This window comes from Cherax quadricarinatus, chromosome 46 (genome assembly GCF_038502225.1).
Source record: "Cherax quadricarinatus isolate ZL_2023a chromosome 46, ASM3850222v1, whole genome shotgun sequence".
NCBI classification, from domain to species: Eukaryota; Metazoa; Arthropoda; class Malacostraca; order Decapoda; family Parastacidae; genus Cherax; species Cherax quadricarinatus.
In genome coordinates this window covers 14,858,976-14,884,641 of record NC_091337.1, presented here as the reverse complement: position 1 = coordinate 14,884,641, position 25,666 = coordinate 14,858,976, and positions in this window count along the sequence as shown.

Here is a 25,666-nt window from a genome sequence, read left to right as displayed (position 1 = left end):
TGCTCTTATCACCACTCTCCTCCTCTCCCATCTCATAACATGAAGACAAAACAGTCTCCCCACCATCTCTTCTTCCAAAATCTTGACTTCAAGACCCGCATCCCCCTCTGTCTCCCAATCCCTTCTTAACCTCCTTCTCCTCCCATCAACTCCTCCTTCCCACTCTGCATCCTTTCTCTCCCCTCCCCCCCTCTCCCTTCCACCTTCTCCCACCTTCCTCTCTCCTCCGCTCCTCCGGCTTCCCTCATTCTACTCCCCTCCCTCTCCTCTCCTTCCCCCTTCCCACAAAATAAAACACCCCTCGCCCGGGGAAAGATGACACAGACGAACAAGCATGCACAAAAAAGTGTATAAGAAGACTCGAGGGAAATTATCTTACGTTCACCAATTGTGGTCTGAGGCGGAAAGTAAAAAGGGAGAACAGTGTGGACAGGGAAGACAGGGTGGGCACAGGGGGCAGGGGGGGCCGGGGGGGCCAGGGAAACAGAGAAGACAGGGTGGGCTGAGTCTTCCTGGGAGAGAGGGAAGACAGGTGGGCAGGGGAGACAGGGTGGGCTGAGTCTTCCGGGGAGAGAGGGAAGACAGGTGGGCAGGGGAGACAGGGTGTGCTGAGTCTTCCGGGGACAGAGGGAAGACAGGTGGGCAGGGGAGACAAGGTGGGCTGAGTCTTCCGGGGAGAGAGGGAAGACAGGTGGGCAGGGTATACAGGGTGGGCTGAGTCTTCCGGGGAGAGAGGGAAGACAGGTGGGCAGGGGAGACAGGGTGGGCTGAGACTTCCGGGGAGAGAGGGAAGACAGGTGAGCAGGGGAGACAGGGTGGGCTGAGTCTTCCGGGGAGAGAGGGAAGACAGGTGGGCAGGGGAGACAGGGTGTGCTGAGTCTTCCGGGGACAGAGGGAAGACAGGTGGGCAGGGGAGACAAGGTGGGCTGAGTCTTCCGGGGAGAGAGGGAAGACAGGTGGGCAGGGTATACAGGGTGGGCTGAGTCTTCCGGGGAGAGAGGGAAGACAGGTGGGCAGGGGAGACAGGGTGGGCTGAGTCTTCCGGGGAGAGAGGGAAGACAGGTGGGCAGGGGAGACAGGGTGGGCTGAGTCTTCCGGTGAGAGAGGGAAGACAGGTGGGCAGGGGAGACAGGGTGGGCTGAGTCTTCCGGGGAGAGAGGGAAGACAGGTGGGCAGGGGAGACAGGGTGGGCTGAGTCTTCCGGGGAGAGAGGGAAGACAGGTGGGCAGGGGAGACAGGGTGGGCTGAGTCTTCCGGTGAGAGAGGGAAGACAGGTGGGCAGGGGAGACAGGATGTGCTGGGGAGAGACGAACGAGGATTTTGAACAGGACCGAGTCCGAGACAATGGAAATAGGGAAAACAGGTAGAACACTGCAGTAAACAGGAAAAAAGGGAAGACAGGCAAAACAGGAGAAGACAGGGGAAAATATTGGAGACAGGAAAAAAATAGACGGGGATAAACATGGAATGAGACAGGAATAAAGAGAGGAGACAGTAGAACAAGGAAGACGGGAACCTGATCAGAGAGATTCGAGAATGTGCAATGACGGAGGTGCAAATACTTCTGAGGAGAAGGGGTGAGTGAAGGGGAGAAGGGGTGAGTGTAAGGGAAAAGAGGTGAGTGAAGGGGAGAAGGGGAGAAAGGGTGAGTGAAGGGGAGAAGAGGTGAGTGAATGGGAGAAGGGGTGAGTGATGGGTAGAAGGGCTAAGTGAAGGGGGAGAAGGGGTAGTGACTGGGAGAGAGGGTGAGTAAAGGCAGGGGGAGCGGGGAGGGAAGTGAGGGAGAGAGAAAGGGGAGAGTGAAGGGCGAGAGGGCGAGAGTGAAAGAAGGGAAGGAGGGCTGATGTAAAGACAGGGATAGGAGGAAAGAAAGAGAGAGTGGGTGTAAAGGGAGAGAGAGTGGCAGTAAAGGAAGAGAGGGTGGGAGTAAAGTAAGGGAGGGTGGGAGTAAAGTAAAGAAGGGTGGGAGTAATGTAAGGAATGTGGGAGTAAATTAAGGGAGGGGTTGGAGTAAAGTAAGGGAGGGGTGGGAGTAAAGTAAGGAAGGGTGGGAGAAAAGTAAGGAAGGGTGAAAGTAAGAAAGGGTGGGAGTAAAGAGAGGGTGAGAGTAAAGGAAGAGAGGGTGGGAGTACTGTAAGGAAGGGTGGGAGTAATGTAAGGAAGGGTGGGAGTAATGTAAGGGAGGGTGGGAGTAATGTAAGGAAGGGTGGGAGTGGAGTAAGGGAGGGTGTGAGTAAAGTAAGGAAGGGTGGGAGTAATGTAAGGAAGGGTGGGAGTAATGTAAGGGAGGGTGGGAGTAACGTAAAGAAGGGTGGGAGTAATGTAAGGAAGGGTGGGAGTAATGTAAGGGAGGGTGGTAGTAAAGTAAGGAAGGGTGGGAGTGGAGTAAGGGAGGGTGTGAGTAAAGTAAGGAAGGGTGGGAGTAATGTAAGGGAGGGTGGAACTAAAGTAAGGAATGGTGGGAGTAATGTAAGGGAGGGTGGAAGTAAAGTAAGGGAGGGTGGGAGTAAAGTAAGGAAGGGTGGGAGTGGGGGTAAGGAAGGGTGGGAGTGGGGTAAGGAAGGGTGGGAGTAAAGTAAGGAAGGGTGGGAGTAAAGTAAGGAAGGGTGGGAGTAAAGTAAGGAAGGTGGGAGTAAAGTAAGGAAGGGTGGGAGTGGGGTAAGGAAGTGTGGGAGCAAAGTAAGGAAGGGTGGGAGTAAAGTAAGGGAGGGTTTGAGTAATGTAAGGATGGGTGGGAGTAATGTAAGGATGGGTGGGAGTAAAGTAAGGAAGGGTGGGAATAAAGTAATGAAGGGGGGGAGTAATGTAAGGATGGGTGGGAGAAGAGTAAGAAAGGGTGGGAGTGGAGTATGGAAGGGTGAGAGTAAAGTAAGGTAGGGTGGGAGTAAAGTAAGGAAGGGTGGGAATAAAGTAAGGAAGGGTGGGAGTGAATAATGTAAGGGAGGGTGGGAGTAAAGTAAAGAAAGGTGGAAGTACAGTAAGGAAGGGTGGGAGTAGACTAAGGAAGGGTGGGAGTAAAGTAAGGTAGGGTGGGAGTAAAGTAAGGAAGGGTGGGAGTGGGGTAAGGGAGGGTGGGAGTAATGTAAGGAAGGGTGGGAGTGGGGTAAGGGAAGGTGTGAGTAAAGTAAGGGAGGGTGGGAGTAAAGTAAGGGAGGGTGGGAGTAAAGTAAGTAAGGGTGGGAGTAAAGTAAGGAAGGTTGGGAGTAAAGTAAGGAAGGGTGGGAGTAAAGTAAGGAAGGTTGGGAGTAAAGTAAGGAAGGGTGGGAGTAACCTTCTCCAGAACATCACTTCATCTGAGATCATATATACCCAGGATGACTCGAGTATGGAACACATTCGTACTGCATAACGATGTCAACGAGATAAAGTCAGTTGATCAAATGAAAATGCTGGCCCATAGATGGCTCCAACTTCATCCTGTTCCCTACTTGTATGTCTCATAACAATAAAAATGCTTTCAAATGAGCTGATGTAGGTAACAGCTCTTAGCTTGCCAATAAAGTTAGGAATCCTTTACCTGTAAATAGCTTCTTAATAAAGCTAGGGATCCTTAACCTTGTCAAATCCTGTGTAAAAAAAAAAGTAAGGAAGGGTGGGAGTAAAGTAAGGAAGGATGGGAGTAAAGTAAGGAAGGGTGGGAGTAAAGTGAGGAAGGGTGGGAGTAAAGTAAGGAAGGGTGGGAGTAAAGTAAGGGAGGGTGGGAGTAAAGTAAGGGAGGGTGGTGATTTGAAAATGGTGCGGTGAGTAAATGAACTTGTTTGTGTAATCTTCACCTAATCACCGGAGATCACTGTCTGATCTGAAGACGGGAGGAAGAAGGAAGAGAAGAAACAAGTTGTAGGAGGTGGGGGGTAATGGGAGGGGAGAAAAAGAAGGGGAGGAATGACTACAGGAAAGTGGAAGATGGTGAAATGATGGGCATGATGGAAAAGAAGTAGAATATCTGGAAAGGAGAGGTGGTAGGGGAGAGACGGTTGATTAGAGAGTGAGAGGTGACTGCATGAGAGGAAGTGATTAGAACGGGGTGATTGAAAGAGGGGATGATTGAAAGAGGGGGTGATTGAAAAAGGGGGGTGATTGAAAGAGGGGGGTGAGTGAGATCAGAGAGTCGGTAACGAGGTCTCAGAAGACGAGAAATAAGTGTGTTTATAGAGACGGTATGGAAGAGGGTTAAGAAATGAAAGCAGGAGGAAAGAGAATGATGGCGTAAATGGAGAAAGAGAACGGGAGAAAGAAGTGGGTAAAGACATAAAAAAGAAAGGATAGCAGTGATGGAACAGGTTCAGTGAGAATGGGAGAAAGGAAGAGTCAGAGGAAGGTAAGTAGGGAATGAGGGAAGGGGAGAGGAATGGAAGGGTGCAAGAGAATTAGGAAGTAATGGAATTTCGAATGAACGGATTGGGGTAGGGAAGGACGAGGAGAGAGAGAGAGAGAGAGAGAGAGAGAGAGATAGAGAGAGAGAGAGACAGAGAGAGAGAGACAGAGAGAGAGAGAGAGAGAGAGAGAGAGAGAGAGAGAGAGAGAGAGAGAGAGAGAGAGAGAGAGAGAGAGAGAGAGAGAGAGAGAGAGAGAGAGAGAGAGAGACAGAGAGAGAGAGAGAGAGAGAGAGAGAGAGAGATAGAGAGAGAGAGAGAGAGAGAGAGAGAGAGAGAGAGAGAGAGAGAGAGAGAGAGAGAGAGAGAGAGAAATTAAAAGGGGGCAAGAGAAGACAACGAAGAAAAATTATGAGTTGAAAACAGCCAGCAACAGTTGAAGACTACTGAGGCACTCAGAATTTTACGCTTAAACACTTACATAATTCTTAGTGTTACCTCCTAATAAAAATCTCAAATAAATCTGGGAGTTATACAATCTATCTGGCAATAATGTAGCATGTACATCAAATACAGTAGAAAAACGATAGGAAAAGCCAACACGTGGAAATGAAGAAAATTATAGCAGAGAATTGTTTTCATAAAACGTTTTACCCAAGGATGGACTTTATCACATATGACACTTGATAAAGTCCAGTCTTGAGCGATATTTATTAAAAAGATTCTCTACCACCGGTTTATTTTTCATAAATAGGCAATAACATTATCAACAGATTAGTAGTCAAAACTAAACCCAGTGACAATGTTGACAAGTGTGTGTATTTTCTGCCTTGCAAGCAATTGTCCTGAAAATGTGTGTGTGTGTGTGTGGATGTGTGTGGGCAACACGGGAAGATGTCTGAATAAGCGAGAGTATTGAGCACCAAAGGAATGTTAGAAGAGGGATCATATGCAGTGCTATATTCTGAAATGTATATGATTTTGTCCACAATATATGTATATTTTGATAAATTCAAACTTTATTCCAAAGCTGATAATTATTTCAAAATACGTTGAATTCAGACTCATTGCATTTGCTCCACACTAACTTATCTGAAGGACAATTTAACTTCATCACGATAATTATCGTCCAAGTCAATAATCATCTTGCCTAAAAAGCTGGACAATAAAGATGTAAGAAGAGGGAAAAACAGATGTCAAACTCTCAAGGGTCAAACCAGTCATGATCAGATGTTAGTCATTCGTGGTCAGGTCACTGGGGGTCGGCGGTGACGGCCATTTCATGCTGGTTTTTTCCTTCCTTTGCAAGAAACAATGTGGTATCTCGAAATAATACAGGTTCCTTGTTTTTGTTAAACAATGTTTATTTTAATCATTGAGTTTCCGCTCATTGGAAAAGCGCAAAATTAGGAGGGTATGGAAATGATTGAAGTGTACAACAGGAAAACTGGAATAATTATGGCTGGTACAAAAGTTTCTCCAACTCTTCATCCTCGTGAAAAGTTGAGAGTGTATAAGACTTACCAGCAGTGTGGTATTCCTCTTCTCACAACCTACAGATCCATCGTTCCCCTTTAATCAGTCATCTTCAAAGTCGTTTAAAAAAAATAAATCCCTCACGTCAATGCAATATGGATTTCCTCAGAACTGTTTCCATGCAAATCTCTTTTACCTCGAAACTTTTGAGTCTGTTCTCGATAACTTTGCCGAATATTTCTTATAGCTTCTGCTATCCCTAACAGCCTTCGTCAAAGCCTTACCCATCAGTCTCCCCCCTTCAAACTTTCTTCATATGGCATCCCAAATCCTTTTATCTTCTGTTCTGGATAACTTTGACGAAGATTTCTCATTGCTCTCTATATCTTACAAGCCCTCGACCAAGCTTTGCCATCATGTTCTCTCCAAACTTTCTTCATATGATTTCCAACTTCTCTCAGCTCCAGGATGTTTTTCCCAGCACCCGCAGTTTCGACGCAGTGTTAAAATAAACCTTAAACGAAGCATTGCAGTACTCTCGCTGCCCGGTCTCACACCCAAACTCACTCCCAAATCACAAGCAAACTCATTTGCTTCTCAGACTAGCTATTACACGTCTTCCTTTAAACAGAAAATATTCTTGTTTAACGCTCTCCTCAATTTTGACGTCAATTTCATTGCACAAAATGAAGACAAAAATATTAAATGTTTCTTGTAATAACACAAAAGAACATATCGTCTTTCATATTACTTCTTTTGAGCATGCAAACTCCGAGTCCTGTGTATTCGAGCGTTCGAAATATCTGCTTTCGCTTGTTGGTTTTATAAGCTTATAAATATGCTAGAAGCAGCTCTGTTTCCTACACTTTACTAAAATCAGAACACCTCTGAACGCGATAAAAATTAATAAAAAACTGTAGCTTTTTCATAGTATTGGTCCGTGTTTTTATCCTTCTCAGTTGGTAGCCCTTCACAAACGACACTCGTGTCCACACACAGAATAGCAATGCGAAAACTGGAATGCTGGCTCTTCTTTAGCCAACCCCGACAATAACCACCCGTGAGTTACACTCCAGTTAACAGCGAGGCAGCCGTAACTCCCAGCCACCCCCACCGTCACGCCCGCACTTTACTGCCCTTCCTTTCCGATGTCTGCCGATACTTCCATGATTCATGCTCCAGCTAGAATACGTAAATCATGATAAAACCTCTTTAAATCCGGACGCTCTTCTCGTTACAGTAGGGCATGTCAGCGATACCCGGTCCGAACAAAAGGCACACAACCATCCGCCTCCCTCTGATGTATCACTCCTCACACTTTTCATCAAGGAAACTCCCTTCCTGTACACGATCTCTCTCGAAATATACAATCAACAGCTGGTTATCAAATATACAGGACACGTGTAGCCCTTGGCATCTGTAAATTACTGGCCATTTTTCAGACATTCCGTAGTATACATCGTGTTATAAGATGGTTTTTCTATGTTGTTTTCCTCATATTATTGACATACGAACATACGATAATTAAAATGGTATATATATATATATATATATATATATATATATATATATATATATATATATATATATATATATATATATATATATATATATATATATACATATATATATACATATATATATATATATATATATATATATATATATATATATATATATGTATATATATATATATGTATATATATATATATATATATATATATATATATATATATATATATATATATATATATATATATATATATTTATATATATATATATATATATATATATATATATATATATATATATATATATATATATATATATATATATGACAACACTGCACTATCCAAAGACTTCGAGTCCATGGCTAGTGCAGTGTTATTATTGATCAATACCACTCGTTCGTGGTCACAATAATATAAAATACTGCTCGTTGTACTAGTACACCAAATAGGGACTAGAATGAAATTAGCCTGGAGTCATCCACACCATCGTGTATCCTTGGGTAGCGAGTACAGCATCCAGTTCCGCTGGATGCGCTGCTCTTAAGGATCGTATGGTCCAGTGGATTAGGGTGTCATGTGTTTTCGCCCACCATGAGGCAGGCCAAAGCAGCATGGGTTTGAGTCCTTGGCCAGTGCAATGTTGTTAATGATCAATACTACTCGTTCGTGGGAACAATAATATATATATATATATATATATATATATATATATATATATATATATATATATATATATATATATATATATATATATATATATATATATATATATATATATACATATATATATATATGTATATATATATATATATATATATATATATATATATATATATATATATATATATATATATATATATATATATAAAAATATATATATTTATATATATATATATATATATATATATATATATATATATATATATATATATATATATATATATATATATATATAACTTATCATTGGCTAATAAAGCTATTTTAAAATTCACTGAGTGTCTTAACTTGAACTCGAGTATAATATTCGTAACTACAACTGAGCGGGATTCGGTACTACTGTTTTGAGATTTTGCCAGACCTTCAAGATACCAACAACATTTTAATATCACACAAAACATAGTCATATGCATTAAGTCATTTTATATCCTTTTTTTAAATGACATAATGAGATGTATATAAATTTCGGATATGGAATGTGAAGTTTTTTTTTTATCTCGCACATCAGCCCTGCAAGATACATAAATCAAACACTTTACACATCATTAATTAATCCTTGAGGTCTGAAGATAATCGTCGGTGCGTGGATTATTAAGACCACTGTGATTATTTTTTGGTGTGTGTCATTTTAATGAATGATTTTACCGAATGATACCGTAGGCAATTAAAACAATCCCAATTGTCACCACAATTGTATTATGCCCCAAAAAAAATATTGCGAAAAAAATATTTGCACTCAAAACACACAATGCTTGGTTTAAGTTTATATCAACAAGTATATATACAGTGAGATGTATATACCGATGTATATAAGCTTAGCATGTCTGTCACCTGTCCACCACCTGACTGGTGGTGGACAGGTGACATGCATCCTTGATGACCCTCATGTGGTAGATTATCCTTTAAACCCCATCAACCAGTCTATCCCATTAATATTAATGACGTTTCAAAACATACTGTAACATCTATAAACGTACAAGTAGCAACCAGCTTTGTGGCGTTATCTCCATTACAGCAGAGAATACATTCAGCAGCATAACCAATGCGCATCTGACACCTTTAAAAGGATTCTGGAGGCAGACAATAGCCACTAGGAAATCTCGCAACAGTTATCATGCTAGCTGTGGCCAAGATATTCGACAGGAGTCATAACCCTGAATATCGCTGGCGCTGGGAACCCTCCTGTCGCTGGAAGAGGATTACTATTTATACCATACGATCGCTAGACCTGTGAAAACTATCACTACTATCGTGGGACTGGGAGCTATACTATTGTTACTATCACTTGGAACTTGGAGCTTGGAACTATCGCTGAAGCTTGAGACCTTATTGTTACTATCGCCGGAGATGAGCAATACTGTTGTGCTGGTAGCAATACGATTACTACTGTCGATATAGCTTGGAAGCTAACGTTAGTATTGCTGGCGCTGGGAATTGTCGCTGGAGCTAGGAACTATCGCTGGAGCTGGGAGGCGCTAGGAGCAAGCACCGTAGAAAACGTACAGGTCCCCAAGCCTCAGAGAGAACGTATTTAAGGGTAAATTAATGTGTTCTGTCGGGGCGTTAGGAAGCAAGAAAAACACTTGCTTAGGGTTATTTTAGCCAGTAAACTTATTACTCCACGATAACCCAGTACAGTTAGTGAGACACTCCCTTTAGACTGAGGAAACTCGTGGTGAGTGAAACGTCTCATGAACGTTTCTCTTAAAATCCACTTGTATCTTCGTGAGAATTTTTTCTGGGAACTTATCTAATAACAGGTAAACGCCACACACACACAGAGAAGAAGCTGGGCCAGGAGCTGTAACTCGACCCCTGCAACTACATATAGTAAGAGTATACACACATTTTAACATGAGTTAGATGAAATCACAATGCTGACTCCTGTCATACATTGTATAACATAAGATAACATATGATAACTTTTTTTAGGAATTCTACATATGTTTTTTCAGTAGTTTAAATCTTACACTTTACCTTCAAGTACATACTGTATCAAGCTGTGAAAATATTTCTGAATACTAAGATAACGCGGAAATAGGTCATACTGTTTGAGTTCATTATGTTATCCTAGGTTAACCTTGGTTATGACTGCATGATGCACCATTGTTATATGCCTAAAACATCTGTGGGCCTTCTCAACCACTACGAATTTATACAAAATTTTCTAAGATATTTGTAGGTTTTACATAATGAAGATGATCTTTGTTTAGATCTACTTCAGTGGTTGATGCAACAGATGTATTTATTGTTCTGCTATATGTTGTATTGCTACAGAACATGAGCGAATGTGCTTACTGAGATCCTCTTCATTCCATTTCAGGTCATTGACAGGTCATTAGAGTTATAATCAACTCTTTTAATGTATACAAATGATAAGTAATCTTTTCTATCATGCATTACAACACCATTGAGATAATTCATCCACTCAAAATTGATTGTGATTCCATAATTTATAAAAAAAAAATTATTCTCGAAACTGGCTTCGACACGAACGCAAGCGCTGTCGTGTCTAAAAAGTTAGCAGCATTTAAAGATACAGTCGTGCGGAATGCAGGTGACAAGTTTGGATCTATGTACGTGAGTGTTCGACTCACAACCAAGAAGTCCTCGATTCTCGGGATGGCGATACGAATTAACAAATTAAATTAAATCGCTTAAAAAATATATGTAAGATAAGTTATGACTAAGTAATTTTGACAGCTGTTGGGTAGTTAGATCAGTCCTTATCACGGCCAACTATTATCATGGTAACTATTCATATAAAACTGAGGTGCATGCTCCGTCGACACATGCGTTTGTTGGATTATTGATGATAATAATAGTTCTCTGAACTTCTAGGATTTCTTAGACTATACAAGAGGTCGCTCAAGATGTAAATAAAATGTGTGTGGATGGATGTGGTGCTGGTTTGTTGATGATTTTTTGTAAGTCAGGCCTTCTGACTGCGTTACTAAGATTGTAGAGGTTACGTGGGTTGATGGGTCTTCCTATTGCGTCTCCAAAAGTGGATGAACCGGTTGTTCTTTCTTAAAGTCTACTAATCTGTCATTACCAGCTGCCAGACTAATGTATGACAAGAATATTCGCATTAGAGCTGAGGGATTCGCTGGTACCAAAGTCATGTCACTTTATGTTAAATATTAGCGTTGACCTTTGTTCTCAACCCACTGAAGCTTCTTTAGATTTAATTTTGCCGTGATGGAAAGTGCGAGGGGTGAATATGTTAAGCGTTGCAGGACGAGCCCTTTGTTTGGACGCAGTTTTCTCTTTGCTTGTAACCCTCTCATTCTATACATGCTCATTACTCCTTTTATTTACAATGAACAAATGGTGTTTGTATGTGATAGTGCATAAATTTTGAGTACTGTAAAAGTTTTATATAAAATGGCTCGAAACTTAAGATGGTGGGTTTAATAGCCAATAAATACTAGTGTCTTCTGACGCTGGTTTTGCCTAATGACACGTACCTCGTGAAACATCCTCTGGCTAACCTCATTTAAAAACCTGAAAGATTACGTAGAGTTATCCTAAGATGATAATACTCTTACATGTAACGCAGGTGTATTAAACAGGAAAATTGTACAAGGGTATTGTTTGTCTGAAACAGATGCGTTGGTTATCTCTGTGAATTTACTGTTCTAGCTAAGAGCTGAATTATATGAGAGCCGACATTATTACGTATTATCATCTATAATAAATTATGTACTTGTGATAAATGAATTAAATAACACACACACACACACACAAGGAATAGATACATAATAAGATATATACATAATTAATTAATTAAGAGAGAGAATTCCAGAAGAATATTAGTCGCCTCTCGTGGAATACAGTCCAAAGTGATAGACAAAAGAAGACACAACACAGAATGATAAGTAGAAGAGAAAACACAGAATGATAGACACAAAAGGCAATGCGCAGACTGATAGCTGACAAAGACACATGACACAGTGAAAATATTTCTCACAACGTTTCGCTCAAGGGAACATTACAAAGAGCTCTTTGAGAGAGATGATGTTAAAATAAATTCTTGGACTGTTTCGCATGTCTTCCTCATCCGTCCCGAAGGATGCGAAGCCTCAGAACTATTGATCTGAACTGATATACGATTAAGTGAACACAGGACCGAGCCTTCCCCCGTTCTTGAGTTGAATGACATTCCCTGGCTTGTGTATATATCGTCTGATGTATATTAACAACTCTCGGTATATATATAAATTACAAGATGCTTATATATATATATATATATATATATATATATATATATATATATATATATATATATATATATATATATATATATATATATATATATATATATATATATATATATATATATATATGGGATATTGGCAGTTTGGAGGGATATGTTGTGTATGTATATGCTTCTAAACTGTTGTATTCTGAGCACCTCTGCAAAAGCAGTGATAATGTGTGAGTGAGGTGAAAGTGTTGAATGATGATGAAAGTATTTTCTTTTTTGGGGATTTTCTTTCTTTTTTGGGTCACCCTGCCTCGGTGGGAGGCGGCCGACTTGTTGAAAAATATATATATACATATATATTTATATATATATATATATATATATATATATATATATATATATATATATATACATATATATATATATATATATATATATATATATATATATATATATATATATATATATATATATATATATATATATATATATATATATGTTTTATATGCAGTTCTAATTAAACTTGCCTAATCCTAGGAAAAGGTGAGCACGGGAACCTTCCTGCACGAAGAATGGCTACCACTTTCCCCAGAAAGAATTTAATTAGATCACAATCCAGGTTACGTCTTGAAGCCAAGTATAATGCCTAAAGAATATACTCTGGCCAAAACGCACCGGGTATACTTCTTTTGGTATATTTAATTCTTTTTAGCTTAATAGGAATTTTATCTACATTTCAACATATATATATATATATATATATATATATATATATATATATATATATATATATATATATATATATATATATATATATATATATATATGTGTGTGTGTGTGTGTGTGTGTGTGTGTGTGTGTGTGTGTGTGTGTGTGTGTGTGTGTGTGTGTGTGTGTGTGTGTGTGTGTGTGTGTGTGTGTGTGTGTGTATGTATATAGATAGATAGATTAGATGTTAATCTATCATTGACCATATTTCTTTTTTTCAGCCATTAATATCTAACTTCTTTTGGGTTATCCTAGGTAACCTGCACCTATGTATGACAATTTATGTAACTATTAATGTATATCTGAATCAACTTGCTAGCACATGAGGTATCTCAGAACTACGCATTTTCCTATAGACGTTCCTCGACCGCCCCTTTCCTTCCCCACCAAAAAAAAATCCAAAAGCAAGAACAGCACATTAAAATCTCATTAAACTCGGAAAATAAACTAAAGTAAACGAATGGTGGGTTTTCCTGGTCATTTCCTGGCAATATCTGATGAAAATAGTGAAGACCTGAGTCATAGAGAACGGTTTCCAGCGTCGTTTTCTCTGATGTAGGTTCCACCGTCAACTGAGATAAGATGCTAGACTGATAAGACCTGCCGCTATATTCATTGAAACTAATAACTTCTAGGCCATTTGAGTCTATTACAGACATTCTGAATTATGTATAGATAAGGTCAGCGTGTTTAGGGACGTTAGATCATGGGAACAACGTTCACAAGGGGAGAGACAGCCTAAATATTTCTACTGTAGGAAGATTGTACAAAGCAGCCTTTTTTCCGGCAAAGTTATTTTCTGTGATGTTTATTTTCCACGATATATTGTATTATACTGCTTAAATGTTTTAATGTACATGGACAAGACCATTGTCATGTAATACATTTCGGGCAGACTTGAGATTAAACATATCTCAAAGGTTCATTAGATAGTTAAGGTGGGATTACCAAGATCATTAATAAATGCTCAAAATAAAATAGTTTTGCTGTATGAAGATCAGGTTTTATATATAATGATCATTCTAATAAAATACGATTATTACAGCAGCTGTGTCAAAATGAGGGATAGTAATATATATTTTTTTTTTAATTTTGTATAAGAAATAATGGAGACAGAATGTGCCTGAGGATAAAAAGAAAAAAAAAAGGATAAACGGTGGATCGACACCATGCCCGGCCCTTCTAGGGTAGGGTAGGTGCCTGAGCCCGAGCTTTCAGCTCACAAGACTGTCATTCCCATTATCCCCCTTGGGGCGGGGATGGCAGACCAGAGAGGCCTAGCTTGTGGCTAGGCCTGGGGACAGTTGGTCCCAAAGATGAGGGGGTACTTATGCCTCCTCCCATGGGAGACTTAGGTCTCAGACACTCCCTAAAGAGGGAGCCAAAGCCGGGTCACCACTTAGAAAAGGCCCGGGCCGGGAGAATACAGGCGAATCTTTAATAATAATAATATTAATAAATAAACGGTGGATGTATATTCATAGACAGGTTTCAATATATGTATGTGTAAAATATATATCAATTCCTTGATAATGTGAGAAATCACGAAAGCGCTTGGAATTTCAATATTCTTTTCACAGTGGTTATTCTGCATATTGCATATATATATATATATATATATATATATATATATATATATATATATATATATATATATATATATATATATATATATATATGTATATATATATATATATATATATTCAAATATTCAAATGGCTTCAGGAAGAAATCCAAATATTCTTCCTTGAAGCCTTTTTATCCACTTCTCCGAGGCTATGGGTCCCACAATTTACACCAGAGGTGGACCCCATCTATAATAAAATAAAATATATATATATATATATATGTATATATATATATATATATATATATATATATATATATATATATATAAATATATATATATATATATATATATATATATATATATATATATATATATATATATATATATATATATATATACATAAATATATATATATATATATATATATATATATATATATATATATATATATATATATATAATTGCTTTATAGGGGGAGATCAGTATCTATAGAAAGCGTCATTCAGTCAGGTTATCAACGTTGATGGGTGTCCTCAAGGAAGCTTCTTCAAAATATTTACTTAGATGGGTTAACTAAGATTCGTCAGAAAACAGGACAGGTAATTCCTGACGCAGATCTTAGTCATATGATGACACGCCACTGAAGTTTTTGGTTATCTGACGGAGGCCTTCAACTGGCTTACCGATCCACCTCTTTGAAAGTTAGTATTTGTATTGATTCCAGTGTATGGACTTGGAAACCACATAAGCTTCAGATTGTTCCACGTAGTTTCACCTGGTACGAACAAACACATAAGAATATCACACGTACGGGGTACTATTTTTCATTTCTCGAATTTTTTCCTCGTAAAATACGATCGACCTGAATGTTTTACGGACAATACACACTTGATCAAGTGTGCTTTTCTTAAGTTTTTAACGATGTTATATGGAAAAATAGATTCTGTACATAGAAAGTAATATATATGTAAATTGAAAAAAAAACAAGTTTTTGTGTTATATCGTTAAAAAAAACTATTTAAACTAAAATCACAAACCTTCGTGTATGTTTTCACGAAAAATTACAATGGTTAATAGATTATTTATTATTATTATTATTATTATTATTATTATTATTATTATTATTATTATTATTATTATTAATTATTATTATTATTATAGTTATTATTATTATTATTATTATTATTATTATTATTATTATTATTATTATTATTATTATTATTATTATTATTATTATTATTAATTATTATTATTATTATTATTATTATTATTATTATTATTATTATTATTATTATTATTATTATTATTATTATTTTCAAAGGGAGTACTACCCTTAAGGTGTGACACATTGCTTTGGGAACCAGTGGTAATTCTGATCAATGAAAGGAGAGTGTAACTCCAGTTCACTGGATCAAAAGCCCGCCCGGTGTATGCATTAGCTAAACTGAATTTGAAAAAAAAAATACGAAGTGAAATGTCAAAACTAGCAAGGAATGTTTCAGTTCCTTAGTGTGTAACTTAACGTTGGTCTCGATAATAATAATATCAGGAAACAGAAGATTTTTGATAATGGGAATTAGAAAGGTCGAAACGATTAGTAAAAGAAACCTAAAATCATCAGCATTTGACGTAATGAACACAAATGTATTTTCTTAGAGCCTTGGTTAGGTAAGGTTCGTCAGGAAACAGGACAAGTGTTTCCTGACGCAGGTCTTAGTCAGATGATAACCCACCGTTTAGAGCTTTTTGGTCATCTGACCGAAGCCTTTCGCTGGATTACCGATCCATCCCTTTAAAAATTATGGTCAGTTATAACCATTTAGTTATCGTCTCTCTTAGAACCCCCTTGGGAGACACCCGGTGTGTGAGGTGTTTCCTAGGCCCCAGGGAACCACGAGGAATAACTATTTATCCACTACACAAAGGATCGTTAATGGATATATTTAGCATGTTCATCACCAATCAAGGATACTTTAATTTACTTAAAAGTTGCGGTCTGGCGACCTTGATCTCTTTAAATATGTACGTTTGACGTAATCTAGAGCCACGAACCGAGAAGTATTCGTGTATGTATTCACGTTCATTTCCTGGGAGTTGTCGGCAGTCGATTCCAATGTAAACACATCAAGAGTTGTACTAAAAATCAGATACTCTTAAACTCTTAAGCAGTATTGCATTCTTATCAAGAGTTAGCAAGAAATTGCAGAATCACGAGAATCAACATTTCATGATTTTTTTAGTCTGTCATTTTTTGGTTTCATTTAATTCCACTCATTTCTTTTTTACCGAGTTTTCTAAGGTTATTATTAAGAAAATTGGTTGTATGCGCATCACAGTGGAATATTCCCTGCACGTTCTGCCATTTCATTGCAATAAACTTAATTAAGTCTTGAATGGGTAACATTATCTTTCACTAAAATGTTAGTCTTCCTCGCTTTCGTCTGAGTTATCTCTCTCTCTCTCTCTCTCTCTCTCTCTCTCTCTCTCTCTCTCTCTCTCTCTCTCTCTCTCTCTCTCTCTCTCTCTCTCTCTCTCTCTCTCTCTCTCTCTCTCTCTGTCTCATTCCCTCCCTCCCCATCTCCATAAAATATAATTTACCAAAAACACTGACCAAACTCCCGTGAATGCGAGACACTGGCCAGAATGAATGGCCTCGTTCAGCCTGCATTCAATTTATCACTTGCGTGTACACAAAGACGGAGTGAGACTCCTAATGCATACTACATGGAGGGCAGCTGTAAAGTCCCGAGGAAGCGTGAGAGGGAGAGTGAATGAAGAAGGCAGAGAAATGGAGGAAGGGGAAGACAGAGAAGAGGTGGGAATCCAAGTATATGGAGGAAAGTGTACGGGAAAGACGTGAGAAAGGATATAGATAGATACATAGATAGATAGATAGATAGATAGATAGACAAAGAGAGAGAGAGAGAGAGAGAGAGAGAGAGAGAGAGAGAGAGAGAGAGAGAGAGAAAACGAGGTCTGTGTAAGCATCGTTAACGGCAATGAGCAAATTTACACCTGGCGTGAGTAATGAATGAGCGTGTACGAGAAGATGAATGGGAGAGCATGATGATGAATGACAGAGCATAAGGATGAATGGAAGATCAAGAGGATGAATGGAGGATCATGAGGATGAATGGAAGATCATGAGGATGAATGGAAGATCATGAAGATGAATGGAAGATCATGAAGATGAATGGAAGATCATGAGGATGAATGGAGGATCATGAGGATGAATGGAAGATCATGAGGATGAATGGAAGATCATGAGGATGAATGGAGGATCATGAGGATGAATGGAAGATCATGAGGATGAATGGAGGATCATGAAGATGAATGGAGGATCATGAGGATGAATGGAAGATCATGAGGATGAATGGAAGATCAGGAGGATGAATGGAAGATCATGAGGATGAATGGAAGATCATGAGGATGAATTGAAGATCATGAAGATGAATGGAAGATCATGAGGATGAATGGAAGATCATGAGGATGAATGGAGGATCATGAGGATGAATGGAAGATCATGAGGATGAATGGAAGATCAGGAGGATGAATGGAAGATCATGAGGATGAATGGAAGATCAAGAGGATGAATGGAAGATCATGAGGATGAATGGAAGATCAGGAGGATGAATGGAAGATCAAGAGGATGAATGGAAGATCATGAGGATGAATGGAAGATCATGAGGATGAATGGAGGATCATGAGGATGAATGGAAGATCATGAGGATGAATGGAAGATCAGGAGGATGAATGGAAGATCATGAGGATGAATGGAAGATCAAGAGGATGAATGGAAGATCATGAGGATGAATGGAAGATCAGGAGGATGAATGGAAGATCAAGAGGATGAATGGAAGATCAAGAGGAAGAATGGAAGATCATGAGGATGAATGGAAGATCAAGAGGATGAATGGAAGATCAAGAGGATGAATGGAAGATCATGAGGATGAATGGAGGATCATGAGGATGAATGGAAGATCATGAGGATGAATGGAAGATCATGAAGATGAATGGAAGATCAAGAGGATGAATGGAAGATCATGAGGATGAATGGAAGATCAAGAGGATGAATGGAAGATCAAGATGATGAATGGAAGATCATGAGGATGAATGGAAGATCATGAAGATGAATGGAAGATCATGAGGATGAATGGAAGATCATGAGGATGAATGGAAGATCAAGAGGATGAATGGAAGATCATGAGGATGAATGGAGGATCATGAGGATGAATGGAAGATCATGAGGATGAATGGAGGATCATGAGGATAAATGGAAGATCATGAGGATGAATGGAAGATCATGAGGATGAATGGAGGATCATGAGGATGAATGGAAGATCATGAGGATGAATGGAAGATCATGAGGATGAATGGAAGATCATGAGGATGAATGGAAGATCATGAGGATGAATGGAAGATCATGCGGATGAATGGAAGATCATGAGGATGAATGGAAGATCATGAGGATGAATGGAAGATCATGAGGATGAATGGAAGATCATGAGGATGAATGGAAGATCATGAGGATGAATGGAAGATCATGAGGATGAATGGTAGATCGTGAGGATGAATGGAAGATCATGAGGATGAATGGAAGATCATGAGGATGAATGGAAGATCATGCGGATGAATGGAAGATCATGAGGATGAATGGAAGATCATGAGGATGAATGGAAGATCATGAGGATGAATGGAAGATCATGAGGATGAATGGAAGATCATGAGGATGAATGGAAGATCATGAGGATGAATGGAAGATCATGAGGATGAATGGAAGATCATGAGGATGAATGGTAGATCATGAGGATGAATGGAAGTTCATGAGGATGAATGGAAGATCGTGAGGATGAATGGTAGATCATGAGGATGAATGGAAGATCAGGAGGATGAATGGAAGATCATGAGGATGAATGGAAGATCATGAGGATGAATGGAAGATCATGAGGATGAATGGAAGATCATGAGGATGAATGGTAGATCATGAGGATGAATGGAAGTTCATGAGGATGAATGGAAGATCATGAGGATGAATGGTAGATCATAAGGATGAATGGAAGATCATGAGGATGAATGGAAGATCATGAGGATGAATGGAAGATCATGAGGATGAATGGAGGATCAAGATGATGAATGGAAGATCATGAGGATGAATGGAGGATCAAGCTGATGAATGGAAGATCATGAGGATGAATGGAAAATCATGAGGATGAATGGAAGATCATGAGGATGAAGTGAAGATCATGAGGATGAATGGAAGATCATGAGGATGAATGGAAGATCATGAGGATGAATGGAGGATCAAGATGATGAATGGAAGATCATGAGGATGAATGGAGGATCAAGATGATGAATGGAAGATCATGAGGATGAAGTGAAGATCATGAGGATGAATGGTAGATGATAAGGATGAATGGAAGATCATGAGGATGAATGGAAGATCATGAGGATGAATGGTAGATCATAAAGATGAATGGAAGATCATGAGGATGAATGGAAGATCATGAGGATGAATGGTAGATCGTGAGGATGAATGGAAGATCATGAGGATAAATGGTAGATCATGAGGATGAATGGAAGATCATGAGGATGAATGGAAGATCATGAGGATGAATGGAAGATCATGAGGATGAATGGAAGATCATGAGGATGAATGGAAGATCATGAGGATGAATGGAAGATCATGAGGATGAATGGAAGATCATGAGGATGAATGGAAGATCATGAGGATGAATGGAAGATCATGAGGATGAATGGTAGATCATGAGGATGAATGGAAGATCATGAGGATGAATGGAAGATCATGAGGATGAATGGAAGATCATGAGGATGAATGGAAGATCAAGAGGATGAATGGAAGATCATGAGGATGAATGGAAGATCATGAGGATGAATGGAAGATCATGAGGATGAATGGAAGATCAAGAGGATGAATGGAAGATCATGAGGATGAATGGTAGATCATGAGGATGAATGGAAGATCATGAGGATGAATGGAAGATCATGAGGATGAATGGTAGATCATGAGGATGAATGGTAGATCATGAGGATGAATGGAAGATCATGAGGATAAATGGTAGATCATGAGGATGAATGGAAGATCATGAGGATGAATGGAAGATCATGAGGATGAATGGAAGATCATGAGGATGAATGGAAGATTATGAGGATGAATTGCCGAGAAGAAAAGGCTGAACGGGGTGAATGTATGTTGACTTAACAATGCTTATTCATCCAACCTTCATATTCCCTATTATTTCCCATCTCTCCCATTCCCTATCACCTCCCAGTATAATTTTCACTTCCCAACTATTCCCTTCCTTCACCCCCCCCCTCCCACCTTCCTGGACATACTCCCACACATATTTTCCTTAATACAACGGCCGTTACCCACAAAGGTGGTACGATCCATAAAAGAAAACACATTCACCATCACTCATTCAATAGCTGAACAGACTTCACAATTTTTTTTTACCAAAATGCATCTTTGTAAGTTGCCTACAGCATTTTATTAAGAAATAAATTAGTTGAGAGTCTTATCAATGTTAAAAGTTCTTCAGGTGAGATACAATGAGTTGTTAGAGAGGGTGAGATACAATGAGTTGTTAGAGAGGGTGAGATACAATGAGCTGTTAGAGAGGGTGAGATACAATGAGTTGTTAGAGAGGGTGAGATACAATGAGTTGTTAGAGAGGGTGAGATACAATGAGTTGTTAGAGAGGGTGAGATACAATGAGTTGTTAGAGAGGGTGAGATACAATGAGTTGTTAGAGAGGGTGAGATACAATGAGTTGTTAGAGAGGGTGAGATACAATGAGTTGTTAGAATGAAACACAGTGAGCTGGTAGAGTGAGACACAGTTAGTTTTGTAACTAAAATTATCCAGCAATCTTTGCTTATCTTCTATAATTGTTTTAGTTTCCGGTTGAAATGATCATATTAGTCATTTTGTTTTGCTAGAAATCAGTGATGCGCTTTAGAAAATGGTGAAGATTTGATGATGTATTGAAGAGGAGGAAGAGAAGGAGGAAGACGATGATGATGATGATGATGGGGACGGCGGAGGCTGTGGTTGATGCTTTTCCTCCTCCTCTTCCTCCTCTTACATTTCCCCCTATTCTTTCCATTTCTCTTCCTCCTATTCTTTCTCTTAATCTCACTTTTCCCTCTTCCCCCTCTTTCTCCCCCTCTTCTTCTCTTTTCTCTTCGTCTTCTTCTCTCTCCTCTTCCTCTTCCTCCTCCTCTTCCTCCTTCTCCACCTCAATAAACACTAACACCTGGGAACAACTTAATACTGCCCTACTAGGAACTCCTCAGCCAAGTCGATCGTAAAGAGGCAATAAGCCAGCCTCTACAAGCAGGTCGCTGCATCCAATTCGCGACAACATGCAATATTCTGCAAAATAACTTTAGAGAGGCGGCCAACCAGCCTGTTGGTGTAGGTACGGAGCATCCAATGTACCAGCCTTGTTAACCGGGAGGAAATTGGCTGATAATTTTCCCGGACCTGACACCCAATTTACGTGTGAGTATAATATATATATTTAAATATATATGTATATATATATATATATATATATATATATATATATATATATATATATATATATATATATATATATATATATATGTATTTATATATATATATATATATATATATATATACATATATATATATATATATATATATATATATATATATATATATATATATATATATATATATATATATATATATATATATATATAATTATAGGGAGGTACCACCTCTAGAACTATCATAGGGACCCTCATCCTCAGAGAAAAGAATAAACTTATATATGTATATATATATATATATATATATATATATATATATATATATATATATATATATATATATATACTTTTCCATCTTTCTCGCCCTCTATTTACTATTAACCTACTATCCTCCTATCCCCCTACGCCAATCCTTCCCCTCCGTCTCTATCCTCTATCCCTTCTATCCATTCCTAACTATATTCGTTTCTCATATCCAGCCCTCCATCATTTACAGACATTTACTCAATTATGCTAATTTCTCCTACCTGCCTTCTATGAGTGATGGAGGGGAAGAGTTAACTTGGGAAGGAAGATAGAGATGAAGAAGTGGGAGGGAAGCGGTAGAGAAGTGGGAGGGAAGGGGTAGAGAAGTGGAAGGAACGGGGTAGAGATTGAGAAGCAGGAGGGAAGGAGTAAGGATAGAGTAGTGGGAGGCAAGGGTAGAGATGGAGAAGGGGGAGGGAAGGGGTAAGGTCAGAGAAGTGAGAGGGAGGGGTAGAAATGAAGAAACGGGAGGGAAGGGGTAGAGAAGGAGAAATGGGAGGAAATTGGTAGAGATTAAGAAGTGGGATAAAAATGGTAGAGATGGAGAAGTGGGACGGAATTGGTAGAGATGGAGAAGTAGGAGAGAATTGGTATAGATGTAGAAGTGGGAGGGAAGTGGTAGAGATAGAGAAGTGGGAGGGAAGGGGTAGAGATAGAGAAGTGGGAGGGAAGGGGTAGAGATAGAGAAGTGGGAGGGAAGGGGAAGAGATGGAGAGTTGGTAGTTTCAATTTAGATCAAGTAATCGTATCCATGAACAGGAAAATTGGGAGGCGGAGGTGTTGGGGAAGGGGGGGCTCCTATAAGAATATATATATATATATATATATATATATATATATATATATATATATATATATATATATATATATATATATATATATATATATATATATATATATATATATATATATATATATATATATATATATTATAAGCAAGTAGATGGAAAGGAGTTGAAGTGCTGTGATATTGATTGGCTGTTAAGGAATAGATGGGGGAAAAAGGATGTGGAGGATTGGTATGAAAATAGAGATACTGGATAAACAGGAGAGATCAGAGGTCGAGGATACGAATGAAGAATGGAGTCATTCATTTACTTAAAGAATTGAGCACTGTAAATGAGAGTGTGTTATTCACGAGTGAATGGACTGCTTTCCTCTGGTGTGACGTCAGTAAGGAACGGACGAGCACAACTGTACGTAGCAATGCAAGTGACTTTAACAGGAGAGGACATCCCGCTGTTGGGACGTTAGTACCGTGCTGGAGAGTAAAGCTTTCCTTTAGGACGCCGATGTAAGACAGTAGAGAATGACGTCCTCTATTGTGACGTCACTAACCAATGGGAGAGTACAACTCTGTTGCGTCGTCACTACTGGCAGTAAAAGCAATCAAATGAACACGCCCGCATGGACGCACCCACGAGCGCAAACAAACACACACACACACACACACACACACACACACACACACACACACACACACACACACACACACACACACACACACACACCTCCCAACAGTGCTCCTAGCTATATATAGTCAGACTAAAATCGTCGTAAATTACAAACAAGACACGATATACCAAGAGGGGAGAGAGTGAGAGAGAGAGAGAGAGAGAGAGAGAGAGAGAGAGAGAGAGAGAGAGAGAGAGAGAGAGAGAGAGGGGGGGGAGGAGAGAGACAGACAGACAGACAGACAGAGAAACAGAGAAACCAGACAGACAGACAGACAGACAGACAGACAGACAGCGAGAGAGAGAGAGCTTGTACTGGGGTGTAAGGAAGAGGATTGTTTATAGTGGTGAGAGGAAGGAACGTTTGATGGGGAGGGAGGCGAGAGAGAAAGAGAGAGAGAGAGAGAGAGAGAGAGAGAGAGAGAGAGAGAGAGAGAGAGTTTATCTGGAGTTTATCTGGAGAGAGTTCCGGGGGTCAACGCCCCCGCGGCCCGGTCTGTGACCAGGCCTCCTTAGGTCAGTGTCCCAGGATGCGACCCACACCAGTCGACTAACACCCAGGTACCCATTTTACTGATGGGGAACATAGACAACAGGTGGAAAGAAACACGTCCAATGTTTCTACTCTGGCTGGGAATCGAACCCAGGCCCTCACCGTGTGAAGCGAGAGCGTTAACCACCAGGCCACCAGAGAGAGAGAGAGAGAGAGAGAGAGAGAGAGAGAGACAGAAAGAGACAGAGAGAGACAGAGAGAGACAGAGAGAGACAGAGAGAGACAGAGAGAGAGAGAGACAGAAAGAGACAGAGAGAGACAGAGAGAGACAGAGAGAGACAGAGAGAGACAGAGAGAGACAGAGAGAGAGAGAGACAGAGAGAGACAGAAAGAGACAGAGAGAGACAGAGAGAGACAGAGAGAGACAGAGAGAGACAGAGAGAGACAGAGAGAGACAGAGAGAGAGAGAGAGAGAGAGAGAGAGAGAGAGAGAGAGATAGAGAGAGAGACAGAGAGAGACAGAGAGAGAGAGAGAGAGAGAGAGAGAGAGAGAGAGAGAGAGAGAGAGAGAGAGAGAGAGGTATTTTCCTCGTAATAAAGAAAGTGGGGTGATTTTAGTGGTAATGAGTGGCAGGCGTGGAAAAAAGGAAAGGAAAAGAGGAACAAAAAGGGTGGAGGAAGCGATCGGAAAGAGGTGGGAGGAAATGTTGGGGAAGGGATTGAGAAAGGTTGGGGGGGTTCGAGGAGAGCAATACGCGAAGTGATGATATTTTTGTTATCAGAATTGTAGGAACACCAGCAGTGTGCTGCTACACTATTTTATATGATAGTTACATTGTGGGAACACCAGCAGTGTGCTGCTACACTATTCTATATGACAGTTACACTGTAGGAACACCAGCAGTGTGCTGCTACACTATTCTATATGACAGTTACACTGTAGGAACACCAGCAGTGTGCTGCTACACTATTTTATATGATAGTTACATTGTGGGAACACCAGCAGTGTGCTGCTACACTATTCTATAAGAACATAAGAACATAAGAACGAAGGAACACTGAAGAAGGCCTACTGGCCCATTCGAGGCAGGTCCAAGTCTCCTACCGGCTTAAGCCAATGCACTCAACCTAGTCACTACACTATTCTGTATGATAGTTACACTGTGGGAACTCCAGCAGTGTGCTGCTACACTATTCTGTATGATAGTTACACTGTGGGAACACCAGCAGTGTGCTGCTACACTATTCTATATGACAGTTACAGTGTGGGAACACCAGCAGTGTGCTGCTACACTATTCTGTATGATAG